The following is a 19,480-nucleotide window of genomic DNA, read 5'->3' as shown; positions in this document are numbered from 1 at the left end:
CTGGAAAAACAAGAGCGGGAGGAAGGGGTGTTTAGTGGTTCAGGCTGTAGTTTTGAGCGGAGTACCAAGATGGCCGTAAAAACAGCTGCTATTGATCCCGTCTGAATCTGGATCAATTAAAATAAATGATTGCAAATTTAAGCTCAGTCTGACAGCTCATAGTTCATTTTCCTTGCAGACCGTACCGTAATTTGTAATTACACATCTACTTGTTTAATTGCTTACTGGCTTTCTCCCTTTTCCACCGCTTCGACTCAGAGCCTCATGAGAGCGTTTGCTCTCCACCATGCTTCCCACCCAAGTGCCATTGCTGACGCGTATGAATAGAGTACGAATAACTGAATGCGCCGAATGACACATTTTCCATCTGCTAAGGGATAAATCTCTAGACTAGGATCCTAAATAACTTTAGAAACGATTCTTTAAATTTGAAGGGGAGACAAATCTTGAAATGTTTTGAAACCATTTTAGAGAGGCTCTCAATCCCACCAGTGGGTCCTCGGTCTGCCATGAATGGCAGTTTCTTCAGTAAGTGGCTTCATAGGAGCCTGGACGCACGTCCTGCAGCAGAATGTTAACGGCTGTTACGCAGGGAGAAGAGACTCCACGGTCAAATAAGTTTGGACGTGCTGACTTAGAGCTGTCAGCTCATTGTGAATATTCAAGGGGCTGAAGATAACAGGAGTCAGAGTTTTCCAAACTTGTTTGACTAGGAAACTTTTTTGTTCCCCAGAGGCCAGAGTTCTGACAAATACGTTTAAAAAACAGTTCACTCCCCCCATACATTCCATACAACACCTGGGCAAAAACAATCTACCCATGTTTCCTTTATAAGGACTCTTTTAAAAAGACAACAGACTGAAAACTATATTATGTGCCAATGGAAGTCTGATAAACACAAAGCAGGTGTTCACAGAGAGGGATACTGAACCTACCAAGGGCTTCCCCAGGTACTGCCGCTCTGTGGTGTGTCAGCTGTGTGTGATCAGTGTTCGAAATGCAGTAACAGCCCTCGGAAGCATCCAAATGGCCAACCATTCATGATAATCACTTGTAGAACCAACCAAATCATTGTCTTAAGGGAATAGATTTTTCTATTTTATCTGCATTAAAAAGGAATTTTAGTTTATTCTGTGTTAAAATTGTATTTGACTACTGAATGGTGCCCTCTCATCGGGCATTTATTCATTCAAAGGAAATGGGATTTCCATGCATGTGCATACACTAAATCATGGTAAGGAAAGTGGCAAGAAACCCGTTCTTTGGGGAGAAATACTGTTATAATAATGTAGTTTGGTAAAGTGGAGATTTATATTCACTGAGTACATTTTCCTTATTCCCCCATCCAAAACCTCAGAGGAGTATTTATGCATGCAGTGTTTATATTTCACTTACTGCCATGGTTTCAAGAATATAGTTGGGGTTGTGGTATTGACAAGTTAATTAATAACAGGTGATTATTAGAGGCATTTCCCTTGGACAAAGGCAACTAGCAACTTTTAAGGATGGAGCTGACATTGGTGGTCATGTCCATAGTTAGCACACAAGGTGACTGTTTCCCATAAGGTATATTCCCCATACCCTTGCAAATTTGGAGGTGGTGCTTATAAAAGAATATTACAACTGTTTTTAAAGAATCCCAGGTTATTGTGAGAATAGGTATTGGTACAACCTTTTTGAGAAGCAGTTTGGTAAGATGAATTAAAATCTCTAAAACGTAACATACCTTTGCTTCAGTAAGTTTACTTACAGAAATCTTAAAAACAAAACAAAGCAAAAAAAAAAACCCCACCCTCAGCTGTGGACAAAAATATTCCTTATAGTATTTGCTTTAAAAGCAAAAATTATAAACACTAAATATTAGGTGCTAACATTTATTAAGTACCAATAAGTACAGTGCTTAGCACGTGAGTTCATACTGCAATCTAGGAAGAGGTGAGTTGCTGAGTGGCTGTGCCTGGAGTTCCCACAGCACTCGAAGCCAACCTGCCACAGCTGAAAAGAGATGCCTCCTCTCCCCCTCTCCCCACCCTGGCTCCCAAACCTGGCCCGCCTCCCGTATTTCTGGTATGGGTGAATGGCACCAGCCACCCAATCACCCAAGTCCCATGTCCAGGAATCATGACCTACTTGTCTCTTTGCTTCATTTCAGTCCCCAGACTGATGACCGAGGCCACTGTCTTAATGACTCTTGCATCATCCTCACTGCCACTGCCACTGCCTGGCCTTGGTGTGTCTTGACTACACAATTGTTTCCTTGACTAATTTCTCAGTCGCCTCCAGTCCATCCTCCCACTGCCAGCCTGATGAACTTCCTAAAATACAAATCTCAATCCCATTACCCTATTGCTCAAACTCTTCAGCAATTCTTCTCTAGTGCACAGTACAAATGCTTAACCAACTATAAACCAGGCACTACTGGGCACTTTCTACAGAATGAGTCATTAAATCCTCACACAAGCCTATGAAGAAAGCACTATTATATTCTCCTTATAGAGAGTATTATCAGCTCTTTTTAAAATGAAGATATGGAGGTACTGTGGGGTTAGGTGACTGCATGGGCCACACATCTGGGAAGTGATTGAACTGGTAGAAGTAGTGTCTGACCCCGCTTTCTAGCTCTAGGCTCCGGTGCTTGAGTCCTACTCCTTGCAATCAACAGCCTTGGGCCGTGTCACGCCTCAGGCCTCGTGGCCACACTACACCTGCACTGTTTATGCTAATACCAGAACTCTGACACTGGCCCTAACTGCCTTCCTTAGCCTTAGCTTATTTTTTATCTGTAACTTTTCTTTGGTGAATCTGCTCTTTCCCAGAGCAAGATCATGCTTGATGAGTTTCTGTGACGTGCTGGCCTCCAGGCAATGCTCCAGGCACTGTGATGGAGCAATGACCAAGCCAAACAACCTTTTCTGCTCTCAGGAAGCCCCCCATTCTAGTGACTGGGAGGAGGGGCTAATGGAAAGGGGAGGGAAACAGACATAATTATGTTAATAAACTGTGGAGAGCAGGACTAATAAACTGGCAGTGGTCCGATCAAGAGAGCGTAAAGGATATAAAACAAAAAGGAGTCACTCATGTCAACCAAGATGACTTCCAGTCGGCCATGATGCTTTGGTTCAAGAGGGAAACTACGTAAGTCACACCAGACACATCTGGCAAGGAGACACACCTAAGATATTTGCGCACCTGACCAGAATAGCCATGTCTGCAGAGCAGAACCATCCATAGAGAGATTCCTAGGGAAATTCCCCACATGCCATCAGGGGTGCCAAGACACCTATCGAGAGACCCAGAAGGGTGGAGTACACCACTCTCAAGGGTATAACTGAGGTAGGCTTCAGACCACTGCTGAGACAGCTGAGCTCCACACACCAGAGTGCTGCTCCGTGCCACACTGATCTCCCTCAGTTTCGGCCACAGGAGGCTCTGTCCTGCTGGACTGAGGACTTTGCCCCGTGTCCACCTGGATCCAGGGATCCTGCCTTGCAAGATGTCGATGACTCCCTTTCCCACTGTGCTGTCTCCTGGACCTGATGACTGAGACTCTGGGACTTGGATTCATTATTCCCCATTGATTGCTGTGAGAGTGAGTGAGTGAGTGAGTGAGTGTGTGTGTGTGTGTGTGTGTGTGTGTGTGTTATTTCTCTTAGATTGTTAAGAGTGTGAATACGATATTAACATATGTTGATGTTCTACTTTGAGTGAACCTGCATTCAATAAAAGCTAAGTGAATTGCACAGTTACCTCGTGTGACTCTTGTCTATTCTTTGGTGCCAGGTTGCTCAGTAGGCACCTAGCCAAGCAGTTGCCTGGCTGACTTACAATATTGGAAGGGCTATATCGTGAACATACACTTGTGACAGAAATGAACAATGTAACTTCCGATAATTAAAAGGTTTGTGAAGATAATAAAACAGGGCAATGGCATAGAAAGTAATGGAAGAGAGGGAGTTATGAGATAGTGGCCAAAGGAGGTGATATTTGAGCAGAGGCCTGAATGATAGAGGAAGACACAGCCAAGTAAAAAGATCTGGGGGCCAGGTCTTGGGGTAAGAAGGGACTTGCTGTATTCAAGGTCTGAAATAATGCTTGTCATGTGAGTAAAGGATGATGTGGTGGGTGATGAGGCTAGAGAGGGGAAGGGACTCGGCAGGAGCCTGGTCCATTGGGGTAGAGAATTTGGATTTTATTTCATGTGCAGTGGCATTCTACTGGGGGTTTTAAGCAGGGGGGCGATAAGGTCTGATTAACCCCTCCCTTGTCCCCACTGTACTTGTCTGTCATTAAATATATCATTATTATAGTACCTGTCATTCTGAGTAATAATTCCTTATAAATATGAAGTCCTTTGGAAAAGAGGACCTGTTAGTCATTTGTCTTTGATTCCCCAGTGCCAAGCACAGAGGGTACTCAGTAGGTAGTTAATACATTTTTAGTGGTTAAAAAGAAAACAGTTATTTCCCCCTAGTATCTGGGTCCTTCTAGACATTGGTGTGCTCAGCCTTCAGGGGACTCCTTTCGACTTTCCATCTGGAGTTTCTGCTGCCTCATCCACCCATGCAACCTTGACCCCTTCTGATGCTCTCAGTGCCCAAAGACTCTAGTGATCCAGTATTTTCCTACATTTGAGTGTGTTGATCCAGTTGGCATTTAGTGGACATGTACCATGCAGAGTGCAAGGCAAAGAGGATACAAAAGTTTCTAAACCACCGCCCCAGCCCTCAGGGCTGACCACTTCAGGAATTCATATACCTGGTGATCAGTGCAAAGTAGAAATAGGTTCAAGCTATAAAAGGAACCTAGTTAAAACAACAACAGCAACCACATCAGCCTTTGTGAATTTTAGGTTCTTACAGGTTCTGCGTTTCATGGGCTCATAAGCATCCTAGAAACTAAAGCCTAAGAGAGGAGCGCTGTCATCCAGTCATTGTCCTTAATTATGGCCCACGTCCTGCTAGAGGCTGAGAAGAATTTCCAGCAGACTCTCCCCTTGGCCACGTTCAGAAGTAGTTTTAGAAGAAGGGTATCACTGAAGACAAAATGCAATGTAAAAAAGAACAAAAGGAATTATACCAGGTTGTTAACACAAAGGGTATTTTGCGTTAACACAAAAGGGTATTTTGAAGTTGTGGGGCCATAGTAACGCAGGTGTCAGGAAAACACACGAAGGCAGAGGGCAGAGAAGTGGGAAAATAAGATTATCCTATCCACCCTATCGAAAAAACTAGAATGAACAACATAATTCTATTTATATATTCTTATACTTTTGCATATACTGAAGAAGTGAAATCACTTCCTATGGACTTAATTAATGGTCCTCATCTCCCCCCACTAGAGTTGGAAAGAAAGACCTATTTCTTAGGACTGCAGCCTGTGCTAATCCACCTGCACACATACTGTTCCAATCAACATGACGTGTGCCACCAAGCCACTGGAGGGGCCACCAATGACCCTGAGACTGTGGTGATATATTGATTTCCATAGCAACAAACAGTTGGGGTTGCCAAATAAGATTATGCCCTGGATGTAGTGTACACACGCACGCACGCACACACAAACATACATAATCTGCATAGGCTGGGAGATTAATGGTTCTTATTAAAAGAAAAAGGATGGCAGAATAAGAATACCCAGGTATTCTTATCTATCTTCCCTATCCTCTAAATGTTTCCTTTCCATGAAGTGAATCAATTGTGAAACATCTCTGGGAATCCAAAGGATATCAGAAACCCCACTCAAATAATCAGCTTTTCTAAACATAATGCATCTATTAACAAGAAAGAGTAACATAGTTCATTGAAACTTAATCTCCTTTGATTCATTTGGAAGTTAAATTTAGCCAATACTGGGTGGGAACCTAGCTAGATACTGAACATACATTACTCCTTCTTAAAATCATTTTCAGTTTAAATAGGCTCACACTGTCAGAAAAACCCTCCTCACACAGAACAGCTTGTCTCAGCAAAATAGTATTTTGTTTCCCTTAATATCTTTGTGCCTGAAATTGTAAAGCATGGCTTCACAGAGAGTATGGTAATAGTTTCAGAGTGAGTTGAGTATCTGAACCCAAAAAATGCTGCTGAACGGCTAGATGCCAACCTGAGCGAAGTCTCTGTGGTTGGACTTCAGGGCTGTGTCCTTGACCCTATCCCACTTAGATGAAGTTGTGTGAGCCAGTCGTATTCAGTTTTCCCCTCCAGGTCCACTCCACACCGTCTCCACCCCGCTCCGTGCCCTGTGAGGTTGGCCTCTTTGGGCTGCATCCACAGCTGTCTGTTCCTCTGGCTTGTGTATGGGTTTGGCCAATGGGGAGCTCTGGTGGGACATCAGAAAGAGAGGGAGGTGACTGAGGTTCCCTCCCTACAAAACTGCCTCAGGCTGACAATGTCCCCTGTCTAGAGGGCATAGCCCCTGTCAGGTCACCCTCTCCACATGGTTTCACCCGATGGCTTCCTCCCCTCCCCTTCCCTTCAGGCTTATGGGTGGTAGGGGTGGTGGGATCTCACAAAGGCCATACCTTTGTAAATAGTCCCTCTACTCAATTCTTGTTCTTTCTGTGTATTACCTAATTTGAGTGCCCTATTTTCTGCTGGGCCCCCAGCTCATACCAAAGGTATAATACTCGTATTAGTAGATGACAAAAAATAAATCAATAACTCGTCTAATTAAAGAAAAGTGTAAAACAAGAAATAGTACAGCTATAGCAAGGATCATGAAGGTGGCACCCAAAGGGGATATACTGCTCCAGGCTCTGCTGTGTCTTCCAAGGTCCATGGCACTGCCTCTCCACAGGCTACACGGCATTCAGGGAACTGATGGGGGAAATCCACACAGGAAGCATAATGGGCATAAAAGCCTGCCTGCCTGCATTGCAGCCTCTACACTTTTCTTCTTCCAACAGCAGAGACTACTTCTACTGCCCTAGTCCATCAACTGTAGGCTCAGCCCATTCCCTGTCTCAGTGCAATCCTAACGTTAGTCCTAGCTTTGCCCCTCCCTCAAGAATTAGGATCTGGAGATCTTCCACCCTGTGATTTGGGTTGTCTCCCACGGGCAGATTGCCCCAATGTTGGCTGTCTCATTACCTTGGGTACCCCATTTTTTCTGGATCAAGAATGTCAATAACTTATCTGGATGGCCACTTGTTGATAGGTACCATGTCCCTTAAATATGGTGAATAGCTTGCTGGACTAAACTTTCATCCATACATATAGGTGAATTTGCCTTCTGGCATATGCTAGAAGGACCTGGGCTGTGATTCTTCTCAGCAAGCCTTTGTAGATTCTATACATACATGTTTCAAGGCCTTTTCTCAAAACACATTGGCAACTCCCTATTGGGATTTTAAATTACCAGCAAATCATTCCTAATATTTTATAGTCATAGTTAGTCATTTTATTTTTTACCTCAAAGGATGAGCGCCACGCCACACCCCCCCCCCCTCCGGCCCCGGGCTTCTTTTACAAGAGTTAGCCATGAATGGTGCTTGGTATTCTTCAAATATCACATCAGTCCCTAAAGGATCATCCAACCATCCACTATACTCAGTGAGGCACTGTAGTGGTTAAGGGGATGGGTGCGGGCAACAGACTGCCTGAATTTGCTTCCTGGCTTCATCACTTACTAGCTCTGACTGTAGATAACTTTCTCATAGCAAATGCTCCAGTTTTATCATTTCCAAAGTGGGGAGAGTGATAGTCCCTACCTCACAGGATTACTGGATGATAGAGGTTAATGTATATATAATACTTAGAACAGTATGTGATACATTTTAAGTGCTATTTAACAGTACATTTTGCTGCATTGTTAAATTGGTGCATTTTTTGCACACACCATAATTAGTATTAACAGATAGAGTTAACATAGTTTTTAAAAAGAGAAAATTAAAACAATGTTCGTATAAGTGACTTGAGCATGTGGTACATTTATTAATGCTACCCTTTCCCAAATAAGGCTATGTAGGGACAGAAAATAAGCATTTAAGTTTCTTTTAATCCATTTTGAAATAAGGTTGGGTATAAATAAATCCATCAAATAATGATCACAAATCCTGTACTATGTGTAGGCCAATATATATAGCACTTTTCTTTCTGTTTCTAACCCTCACAACAGTTCCAATGGGAATTATTACCTCTATTTGCTAATTTTGAAGCGCAAGCTCAGATGGCTTAAATAACTCATTCGAGGTCACTCAGAGCTGAAAGTGGCGGAGGTAGACCCATCTGGCTCTCATTGTACATATTCTTCCTATTACATTTCACTAAGCCCATGAAGTGACTCGATTGGTTTTTAAAACAAACACCTAAATTGGTGTAATCCCTTTTAGACTAGTCACCTTGGCACACTGTATATTAACATGTTCCAGGGGCACTGGTTTTGCTCAAAACACTTTGGCCACTCCTATACTAGAATTGATTTCAAAGTTAATTTAAGGGTTTTGAAGCTACCAGTTAATCATTTTCAATATTCTATAGTTATATTTGATTTTTTAATCTCAAAGGGTAGCACCCATTTTTATCACCTACCTGGTTTTTAATATTTGGCTGCAAATGCTGTTTGATGTTCCCCAAATATCAAACCTAACCCTAAAGGTTGAAGATATGTAGCAACCAGGATTATTAAAAAGACACTTGTTCAATCACTGAAGTCAATTCCAAAAGAGAGCTTTCAAAATTGTGTTGGCCAAAGGCCACATCTTTAACATAATCTTTTATTCTTGTGGAGTAAACAGAAGGACAGAGGCCATTTGGCTGAATACATTCTTGTGTGATAAATACAAAATCGGGCTCATTACTTTCATCCGCCTTGAACTCTGTATAATTGTGGCTAACACTTAGCTGGGCAGGAAAATTAATTCCTCTACTTGTATTAATTCAGATGTGCCAATCCTGAAGCTCTGATCACAGCCCAGCCTTTGATTAAAGAGAAAATTCTGAATTTATGCAGACTTCCTTATTATCTGGCTCTTTGTCTAGCACTTTAACAATCAAATCATTCATCATTCTGATTCCAATAAAATACATGAAATAAGCTTATGGCAATCATGGAAACTCAGAGGGGAAATCTTGCAAATTTTATAGAACACTCAAGGGGTATTCTCTGGAAATCAAAACCAATTAAAAGTCTATCTGAGTTTTTGTGAAATGTCCCTGGTATACAACTAAACATATCTACATAATCCATACTTATCGAGGGTTACAAAAACTTGGTAGGTATTTTCGGGGCATTTTGTCCTGTTAAATCCCTTTCTTCATGCCCCCACACAACTTTCTTCCCTCACCCCACCGTATTTATTATATTTCTTGCTGCATTACTACTCTCCATTCAGGGCTATTAAATCACCAGTTACAATCAGTTTCGACCATTTTCCTGATATTTCTGTTACTATACAGAAAGCCATATACACACAACTCTATAGTGTTAAAGGTAGTAAATCTCTAAAATCAGTTCAGCTGTTAGTTTTCAGAGGCTCATTACTTCCTACCGCAAAAGGAGATGGAAACAGGGGACTGTCTGGCTAAGGATGAATTGAACAGTAATTCATTAAAATGCACTCTTTCCTTTGAGACCACGGCACCTCAAATTGACTGCAATTGTTACTTGGACAAATTATTTGGCTCATTAGAAAGTCAGTTAACTTGCTTATTTCTATTCCCTCAAGTTTTTGTAGCTTTCTCTAGCATTTTCTTTTAAAATTCACACAAGAATGTCAGCCATGATCCTAATTATGAAGCTTCAAATTAAATTCTTGTTTCCAAGCTTCTTTTCAATTCGCAGGTTGAGAAGGCAGCGTGGGCTCTGCCGCACAGTCCTCAAACATTTTTCAGTTATGTCCCAAATCTGATATACACTAGATGATGAAAAACAGCTAAAAGGTTCGCTCCCTGACAATTTGGTTCCATAACTCCCCAAATCTATTAAGCAACTATTAGGTAGCAATGTTGGCAATGACTTAAATTTCAATTTCACAAGCCAGAAACTCCACATGGATTCAAAGCCTCCCCAAAAGTCAATTTTCTCAATCCAGTCACATTAGCAAAAAGTTAACAGTGTAAGAAACCGAATGTAGGAAAAGAAGAAAACAATTTTCTCTTAAAATTGTTCATGAATAGTCTGGAAACTCTTAAATGTTCATTGGACACACTAACTAGAATATAAAGAGATAGGGTATCTACACTCTACACTCTTCTGGTTAACTAATCTCATTTAGGCCCCAAATATGCATAGATCAGTGAAATTCAAACCCAGTTTTCTAGGACCCAGGACTTTTCAGTCACCCTGAGGGAAGACATGAGCTTCTCCAAAGGGAATTCTTTTTAATCTACTTTATTAAAAAATAGTGTGGATTTTACTGAGGGTTTCATAGTGAAGACTGAGGTGAGAGATTACATTGCATTTTACATCATCACCCTCCAAAAAACACACATTGGTTAAGGTTGCCCACATCTTCCTTCTCAGTCATCAGCCGCAGGGCTTCTTTCTCTCTCTCAAGAAACTTTCTCTACATTTCTGAGTCCTCACGGTTCTTGTCCCTTCCTTCTGGATCACTACAGTCCAGTAGAAATAGAATATAAACCACACGTGTAATTAAATTTTTTTCTAGTAGTCACATTAATAAAGGTGGAGAAAGTGCAATTAATTTTAGTAACATACAGTTGACCCTTGAACAACACGAGTGTGAACTGCATGGGTCCATTTATACATGGATGTTTCTCAATAAATACATAAGCTGCCATAAATGCATTTTTCTTCCTTATGATTTTCTTAATACATTTTCTCTTCTCGAGCTTACTTTGTTGTACAGATACAGTGTATAACATGCAATATATGTGTTAATTGATTACTTATGTTATTATTGGTCAGGCTTTCTGTCAACAATAGGCTAATAGTAGTTAAGTTTAGGGGGAGTCAAAAGTAATACATAAACCTATGTCTCTATGGTTAACTAATATTTGACAAAGGGGGCAGAAGCATAAAATGAAGTAAAAATATCCTCTTCAACAAATGGTGTTGGGAGACCTGGATAGCTCCATGCTAAAAAATGAAAATTGATCACCAACTTACACCACACACAAAAATAAAATCAAGATGGATAAAAGACTTAAATAGTTGCAACTAATATTTTTTAACTATTTTTTAAATAGTTAAAAAAAGTTGCAACACCATAAAAGTCCTAGAGGAGAACATAGGCAGGAAACTCTCAGATATTCCATGCAGCAATGTTTTCATGGATACGTGCCCCAGAGCAAGGGACATAAAGGAAAGAATAAACAAAAGGGACCGCATCAAAATAAAAAGCTTCTGCACAGCTAAAGAAAACATCAGCAAAATGAAAAGGGAGCCAACCGTATGGGAAAATATATTTGCCAATGAAACCTCAGACAAGAGTTTGATCTCTAAAATATATAAAGAACTCACATGACTCCACTCCAGGAAGACAAACAATCCAATTAAAAAATGGGCGAAGGATCTGAACAGACACTTCTCCAAAGAGGGATACAGAGGGCCCAGGGACATATGAGAGGATGCTCAGCATCACTAGCCATCAGAGAGATGCAATTTAAAACCACAGTGGAGTACCACTTCACACCTATTGGAATGGCCATCATAAGTCAACAAACAATAAATGCTGGCAAGGTTGTGGAGAAAAGGGAACCCTAGTACACTGTTGGTCGGAATGCATACTGGTGCGGCCACTGTGGAAAACAGTTTAGAATTTCCTCATAAAACTAAAAATGGAACTGTCTTTTGACCAAGCAATTCCTTTGCTGGGAGTATACCCCGAGAATCCTGAAACACCAATTGTAAAGAACCTATGCACCCCAATTTCATAGCAGCACAATTTACAATAGCCAAGTGCTGGAAGCAACCGAAGTGCCCATCAATAAATGAGTGGATCAAAAAACTATGGTACATTTACACAATGGAACACCAAGCAACAGAAAGAAAGAAGGAACTCCTACCTTTCACAACAGCATGGACGGAGCTGGGGAGCATTATGCTGAGTGAAATAAGCCAGGTGGTGAAAGACAAATACCATATGATCTCACCTATAAGTGGAACCTAACCAGCAAAACAAACAAGCAAGCAAAATAGAACCAGAGACATTTAAATAAAGAATAAACTGACATTAACCAGAGGAGAGGGGGAGGAGGGTAACAGAGAAAAGAAGGGGAAGGGTCATCAAGGAACATGTATAAAGAGCCCATGGACAAAGCCAAAGCGGGATAGGATTGAGGGATGGAGGTGGGGGTGGGTGGGGCAGGGGAAAGTTGTGGTGGGAAAATAGAAACAACTGCACTTAAACAACAACAATAATAATAAAAAAGTTACACATGGGTTTTTTTTGACTATAGAGGGTTAGCATCCCTAAAAGTAATATATTCAAAGTATCATTTCAACATATGATTAATGTAAGAAATGATTACTGAGACAGTTTCCATTCTTTTTTCCTCACTAAATCATCAAAACCCAATGTGAATTTTATACTCACAGCACATCTCCATTAGGACTGGCCATATTTCAAGGGCTCAGTATCCATATGTGGCTAGTGGCTACTACATTGGACAGGGCAGTTCTACATTTTCCTTTTAGGTTTCCTAAACTCTCTCTTTTTCTTTTGCATAACGATTTAGCTGTGTTCAAGCTCTTCCAAAAGTGTATAGCATTACCCTCCTCCATCATCCTGTTCAATAAACAAAAGACCCTCTAGTTATCAGAATTTTCTCTCCAAATAACAGGAGAATATGAATAACAAATAAATGAATGAGTGAATGGGCTGGTTGTTGCTGTGACCCAGAACCAAGTCCTATACTGTCTGGTCAGCTGTCTCCCGAGGGAATTGGTCCCACATTCCTCCCTCCTCTAATCTTCACCATTGTCCTTTAATCTCAGATGCCTTGGGACCTGGAGTCCAGTGTCACTGTCCCCGCTCCTTTCCCCTCTCAGTTACTCCCAGCCTCGCCCTCCCTTTTACCTTCTGTCCCCCTCACCTATAACCCTCATGCTCATGGCCACAGCTAACCCACAGCTCCTGCCCTCCAGAACGCAGGGCTTCTGCTGCAGAGAACAGCAGAAGTTGCTCAGATTCCTCAACAGGCAATGAGGCTGGGGGGAAGCCAGGCAAAGTAAGAACAGCGAAAACCCTTTAATGTCACGTGGAGGAGGGGTAGAGGGAGGAAGAGAATGCAGGAGACTGGGGAATCGAGTCAAAAGCAGTATAGCATAGTGGTTAAAAAGCACACATTGAATCAGGCTGCCTGGTTTCAAATTAGTTTCATCATTCCCTACCTGTGAGGCCTCGGACAAGTCACTTAACTTTACTGTGCCTCAGGTTCTTCTTCTTTAAATGGGGGCAATAATAGCATCTACCTCACAGGGTTAGTGAAGTTCTGAGGTAATTAAACACTAAGAACAAGAATTAAAATATAGGAGGGGGGACCCCCCCAAAAACAGGAATTATCTTCTGGAGGGCAGGCCCCTTGAGGTACAGGCTTCCCCCCCAGGCGAGTGTTCTAGGAGCCCATCTGTTTGGTGCCAGCTGGGGTTGTTGTGAGAGGCTACGTTCAGATTCAGGGAATTTTTCTGAAGACTCTTCAACATATTCATGATGATTTGCAAGCACACCTGGCTGCATCGTGCTGTGTTCAGCAGGTCTTCGCCAAAAACAGCAGGACCCCTGGTGCCCACTCTTCCTATTCACCAGATCTTGCCCCAGGAGACTTTTGTTTGTTTGTTTGTTCCCCCGGATAAAAAAATTCTCAAAGGGAAATGTTTGCCAATGTGGAAGGGGTGAAACAAAAAGTGGCAGCAGCACTAAAAAGCATCAAAATTGCCAAGTTCAAAACTGTTTTGAGCAGGGCAAAACATCTCAATAGGTGCATTGCATCAAACGGAGAGTACTTTGAAGGTGACTGAAGTTTAAACATGTAACAATAAATGCACAATATTTTATAAAGAAATCCTGGGTTTTGTTTTTGGTCCCCTGCCCCCTTGTATACTTGTGTCCCCCTTGGAATGTACACCACCAAGAACAAACACTGCTGTGAACTATGGGCTTTGAGTGATAATGATGCGTCGATGCAGTCTAGCAATTGCAACAAATGTGCCGCCCTAGTGCAGGATGTCGACCGTGGGGGACACTGCGCGTGTCGGAGAGGGGGTACATGGAAACTCAGTGATTTCAGCTCCGTTTTGCTGTGAACCTAAAACTTCTCTAAAAAAATAAAGTGTAGGGAAAAATGTATATATTCCATTATTTAAATATATATTTATACATGTATTTAAAATATACTTTACACTGTGCATGTTGTATATAATACACGGAATGGGCAAAAATAGGTGTACAGTTTTGAGTATGTGAAACATGGAGTTTATTCTTGTATTATTATTGAACAATTATTGTGTTATTTATTCGTATTACAACTATAAGCCTACTTTTCCCCACCCTTACGTATTATATAAGTTAAAATGTAGATATATAGATATATAATATAAATATTATACATAAAATTAATATAAATATGTTTAAATATAAATATAATATATTTATAAATATATTATATAAATATAATATAATAAAATATATTTAAATATTTTCTATATAACATAATGTATTATATTTGAAGATATAAATACATATCTATATTTTCTTATTTAAAACATGCAAGAAGGCTGTTCCACTTAAAAGAACTGGCTCACTGCCCCTCAGTAGAGTGGAAACGATGCGTGGGTCGGCCACACTTGCTGTCCCAGTCCTAATACCCTATGCCTCCAAGTGTGGGTGGCAGGAATCGGACTGACACAGGGAGTCCGGCTCAAAGGCTGTTTCGTGGTGCATGTGTCCCTGCTATTTCTGGAGCCTTCAATCAAGCTGGTGTCCACGCCCTGGGCTTCTGGCTCACAAAGTGCCTGCTCACACATGGGCGGCGCTCGGCTCTCATCTGCCACCGTGGCTCCCAGCACACTGCAGCCCAGCCTCAGCCTTTCTGCGTGTGCTTTGGTGAGCCGCGCAGTTGCTCTGCCGGCCCACCGCACAGCTGCCCGCCTCGGCTTACCACACCAACCTCTCTGACCTTGTGTTACCCACACTCATCCAGTTCCAACTCAGGAAAATCACACCCATGCGCAGGCAAGCTGTTTCCATCCCTTGATGTGCAATCATACATTTTTACGAACTGTCCTCACCTAGAAAATGGGTCAATGAAGGGTAATTTGAAAGTTTCAAAATGACCACTTTGAGGAATTTACGTCTATATTCACACACAGTTTGTGAAATGACTTTCGTTATTTAAATTACTAAAGCATAGCTTGTGTTCATGAAAGACTTGAAATGACTAAAATATCCACATTAGGAAATTGGTAAAATAAGCTATAGATAGAATTCTATAAAACATAAAAGGGATCCTTATGTACAGGTAATAGCAAGAACTCCCTGATACATTAAATTAAAACAAGGTCAGAACAGTGTAATAAGTATCATCACAAATGTAGAAGAGGAGGGAAGAGAATGGATACTTGGAAAAATCTCTGAGATGACAAAAAAAAAAAAACAACCTAACACCAGTAGCTATTTCTTTTGGAGCAGAGGAGGGTGAGGAAGGAGAACTGGACAGATACGGTACTGGGACGAGAGGAAAGCTTTTCAGCCTCTGCCTTTTAGTACTTTTTTGATGTGTGAACCATGACCCTATTTTTTAAAAAAAAGTAAATATGTAATGAAAATAATAACCTGTTCTAAATCTCTCGTGGGGACAGTGGCTGCTTTATGAACTGTAAAGTGCCTGGGAAATTCATCGCCTTTCTTGCTAAGTGGGCTTCGGGGTGGGGCTGATGTGCAGAATCCCTGTAAAACCTTTTTCTCCTGTTACTGATGGAAGTTCCTCGCCACCTGTCAGTGTTCTTACTGCCAAGCTGTTACTCAACCTCTATTTTTCTTTGAGCCTCACTGTGCAACAGGGGCGTCTCTGCTGACAGACTGCAGCGGTTGTCAAAAGGTCTCGAAGGGTCGCTATGCTCACGTACGAACTCCTAGTCAGGCTGTGGCCACTCGTTTGCACCCCAGAAGCCCAGCTGGTGTCAGTTCGCTGATAGATGGAATTATAAAGTAACAAAAATTTAGAACTGAAAGTGTTGGCAAAGGCCAACAAGTCCCTTACTTTACGGATAAGGACACCAGAGAGTGGAGAGCCTCCGGGGCTTGTTCCAAGTCCCACAGGAGGTAATGGAGCTAGCACCAGGGGGCAGCGTGCTGCCTGTCCTCTGGCTACGCCTCCTGCCACCGTTCCCCGTAATGCCAATTTACTCATCGGCAAAGAGGACATGCGCCCTAGTTATGTTACCAAAGACAGATCTACTAAGTAAAAGAAAATAATTACAAAAAGATGCAAGGCTAAATGATATCAGAGCAAGGGAAAGGAATTACAACTATTCAAACAACTTGAAGCAAATCTGATCAGCATGCCATCCTTTCTATCCACAGAACACCTGACTTTCCAGCATCCAGAATGCACATGTCCTTTCTGAGGAGAGAGATATTTGGATAGAGAACATAGCATAAATGGTTTGTTGCTACCAAAAATTTGAGGTCACCCTCTGTAAGGTGAAACTGTCCCCAAGAACTACATTTTCAAGCCCTCCTTACATCCGGATGGGGCCCAGACTAGTTCTCTCCATGGGAATGAAAATGGAAGTGAGGACGTCCCTTCTGGGCTAGGTCATTTAAGAGGTGAGTTTGCCTTTTCCACACTCTCCTTCCCCCTCCACTGGCTAAATGCAAGTCTGAGACCTGCAGGATATCAGAATCACGGGAAGGAAATGGCCTGAATCCCTGAATCAGCCACAGGGAGGAAAACTGCCTGCTGACCAGAAACAGCCTGCACTGGACTGCCGCTGTTAGTAAATGAACTTCTAATGTGTTACTACAATAAAATTTTGGAGCTGGTTTATGTATTCTAATCAATCAGTGCATGGGAACGTTTCGGTGGGGCCTCAAAACAAGTCATTAACTCTCTGCTTTAAAAAAGAATCGCTGAGCAACTGGAGAACAAAAATATCCTGTTTCTACTTTTAGTTCCATAACTCTACGCAATATGTCACAATTTATTTACTTAATTTAGGCAATATCTATGGACTTCCTGCTATGAAAGATAATGAACGATGAGAATTTAGCTTACTTAATCTCTCCTTTTCTGTCTCCCAATGTTTAATAATTATATTTTTATTGGTTATATTTCTAATTTTAAAAACTAGCTTTTTTATAAAAAAGACCGTTTCTAGAATATTTTTAGCTTTACGACGAAATTGAGAGGGAGGTACAGAGATCCCCCATGCATACCTTGCTCCGATACATGCATAGCCTCCTCCATTATCAACGTCGCTCGCCAGGGTGATGCATTTTGTATTTTGTATTTTGCCTTAAAGTGCTTTGATTCTGTCTTTATATTTGATTGAACATAGGACATAGAATTGTATGTTCATAACACTTGTTTTCATATTACGCAGTCATCATCCTTTGTGTTCTAGCCTGTTCATGTGCGTAAGAATCACCTGGTGATCTTATTGAAATGCAGAGTCTGACTGGTGGGTCTGGGGTGGGGCCTGAGATTCTGCATTTCTAATAAGCACCCAGATGAGGACCCTGCTGCTGGTCTGAGCACCATGCCTGGTAGTGTTTCCAGCATCCCACGCTGCTGCTGAGAAGTCTGCTATTAGCCTAATTCATATACTCCTGCAGGGTTTTTTTTTTTGTCTCTGGTACCTTTCAACATAACGTTCCTGTTCTTAATGTTTGGAAATTTCAACAATGAGGCTTTGACTCTTCTGTTAATCTTTATCTTCTGCATTTCATAGACCATTGCAATCTGAAGATTTGTGTCTTGAATATTCTATTATTCCCTTGATCATTTCCTTCCTTCTCCTTTGCCATTTTCTCTGGCTTTGCTGAGATTCTTGTTGGTCAGATGTTGGAATCTCTTCTTTTCCCAGATTTCCTAAGATATAATTGACCTATAAAACATTGTATGAGCTTAAGGTGTACAACATGTTGATTTGATACACTTATATATTGCAAAACGATTACCACCATAGTGTTAGCTAACACCTCTATCATATCATATTATTACTGTTTCTTTTTTGTGGTGAGAACATGTAAGATCTACTTGCTTGGCAACTTTCAAGTACATAACACAATATTATTAACTATATCACCATGCTATATATTAGATCTCATAATTCATTCATCTGATAACTAGAAGTTTGTTCTCTTTGGCCGACATCTCTTCATTTCCCACACCCCACAGCCCCTGGTAACCACCATTCTACTCTCTATTTCTATGAGTTCAGATTTTTTAGTTTCTACATATAAGTGATATGATACAGTATTTGTCTTTTTTTTTCCCTGGCTGGTGTGGCTCAGTTGGTTGGAGCGTCTTCCCGTATGCCGAGAGGTTGCTGGTTCGATTCCCAGTCAGGGCACATGCCTAGGTTGTGAGTTCTGTCCCTGGTCAGGAGCATATAGGAGGCAACCAATCAATGTGTCTCTGTTACATTGATGTTTCTCTCTCTCTCCCCCTTCCTCTCTCTCTCTAAAAAGAAATGTCCTCAGGTGAGGACTGAAAAAAAATAAGGTGACCTCGTTTTCATAGGTTTATTGGCCATTGCATTTCCTTTTCTTTGAACTGCCTGTTTTTCTCTCAAGTTCTATAAAGTCTTCCTTAATCACATGTCAGAGGCATGTATTTTTAAATATTAAGAATAATGTTAATTTTTGACTGTCACACTGTTGAGAATACTTTCTCCCAGTGTATCACTTGCTTGTATACTCAATGTATAATTTCTCTTTCCAGAAAGAAACTTAACAGTTTTATTTAGTAGTATCCCTCAGTAAGGATGAAGGCTGCTTTGTTGTGATGAAATACAAGCGATTCTTGGGCATTCCGGGTTTATTGAAAATACTGTATAAGCCCATTTAAAATGGATTAAGCCATTATTACCGTTAATATCATTTACTATTATTATTTATGCAGTAAAAAGGCATGCTATAAAAGGTTTTTACTTTTTTTGCTTTGTTGACGAGGATAATCTCATTAAAATATACTAGTAGCTCCCCAGCCTACCCATATGTGATCTGGCCGCTTACATGGGCAGAAAATTACAAAATCAGTTTAAACAGTTTGGGAAGTGAATGAGGTCACTTCAAAATGATTTTAATCTGCTGCTCTAATTGCCCACGAAGTGTCTGCATGCAATTCTCTCGATTTAAAATTCTAATTAAGGACTGACATCTTTATAATAGCTTGGCAATATACTCCAAAGAGGCTGGAAAATTTACACTGATTTTCCCTTCCTAATCTATAGGTGAAAGGATTTGCTTACACGCCTAACCCATGGAATTCAGGGATAAGAAAGCATTTTAGAGCCTCCCTGATCCAGCCTCCCTATCTGTTTATGAGGAGAAGAACTAAATGCTTCACCTCTC

At 41.2% G+C, this 19,480-nt stretch overlaps 1 protein-coding gene across 1 annotated transcript in view; it reads right to left on the bottom strand.

The window, feature by feature from the left end:
• APBA1 (amyloid beta precursor protein binding family A member 1) overlaps nucleotides 1–19,480 on the bottom strand; it is a 204,885-nt gene that overhangs the window by 62,476 nt on the left and 122,929 nt on the right. The gene's annotated exons all lie outside the window — the stretch shown is intronic.

The sequence above is a fragment of the Pteronotus mesoamericanus genome, unplaced genomic scaffold, assembly GCF_021234165.1.
Source record: "Pteronotus mesoamericanus isolate MK-2021 breed Mesoamerican mustached bat unplaced genomic scaffold, CSHL_Meso_final contig_73, whole genome shotgun sequence".
NCBI lineage: Eukaryota > Metazoa > Chordata > Mammalia > Chiroptera > Mormoopidae > Pteronotus > Pteronotus mesoamericanus.
Note: the sequence above shows the minus strand (reverse complement) of the source record. Positions and strands in the feature narration are given on the sequence as shown.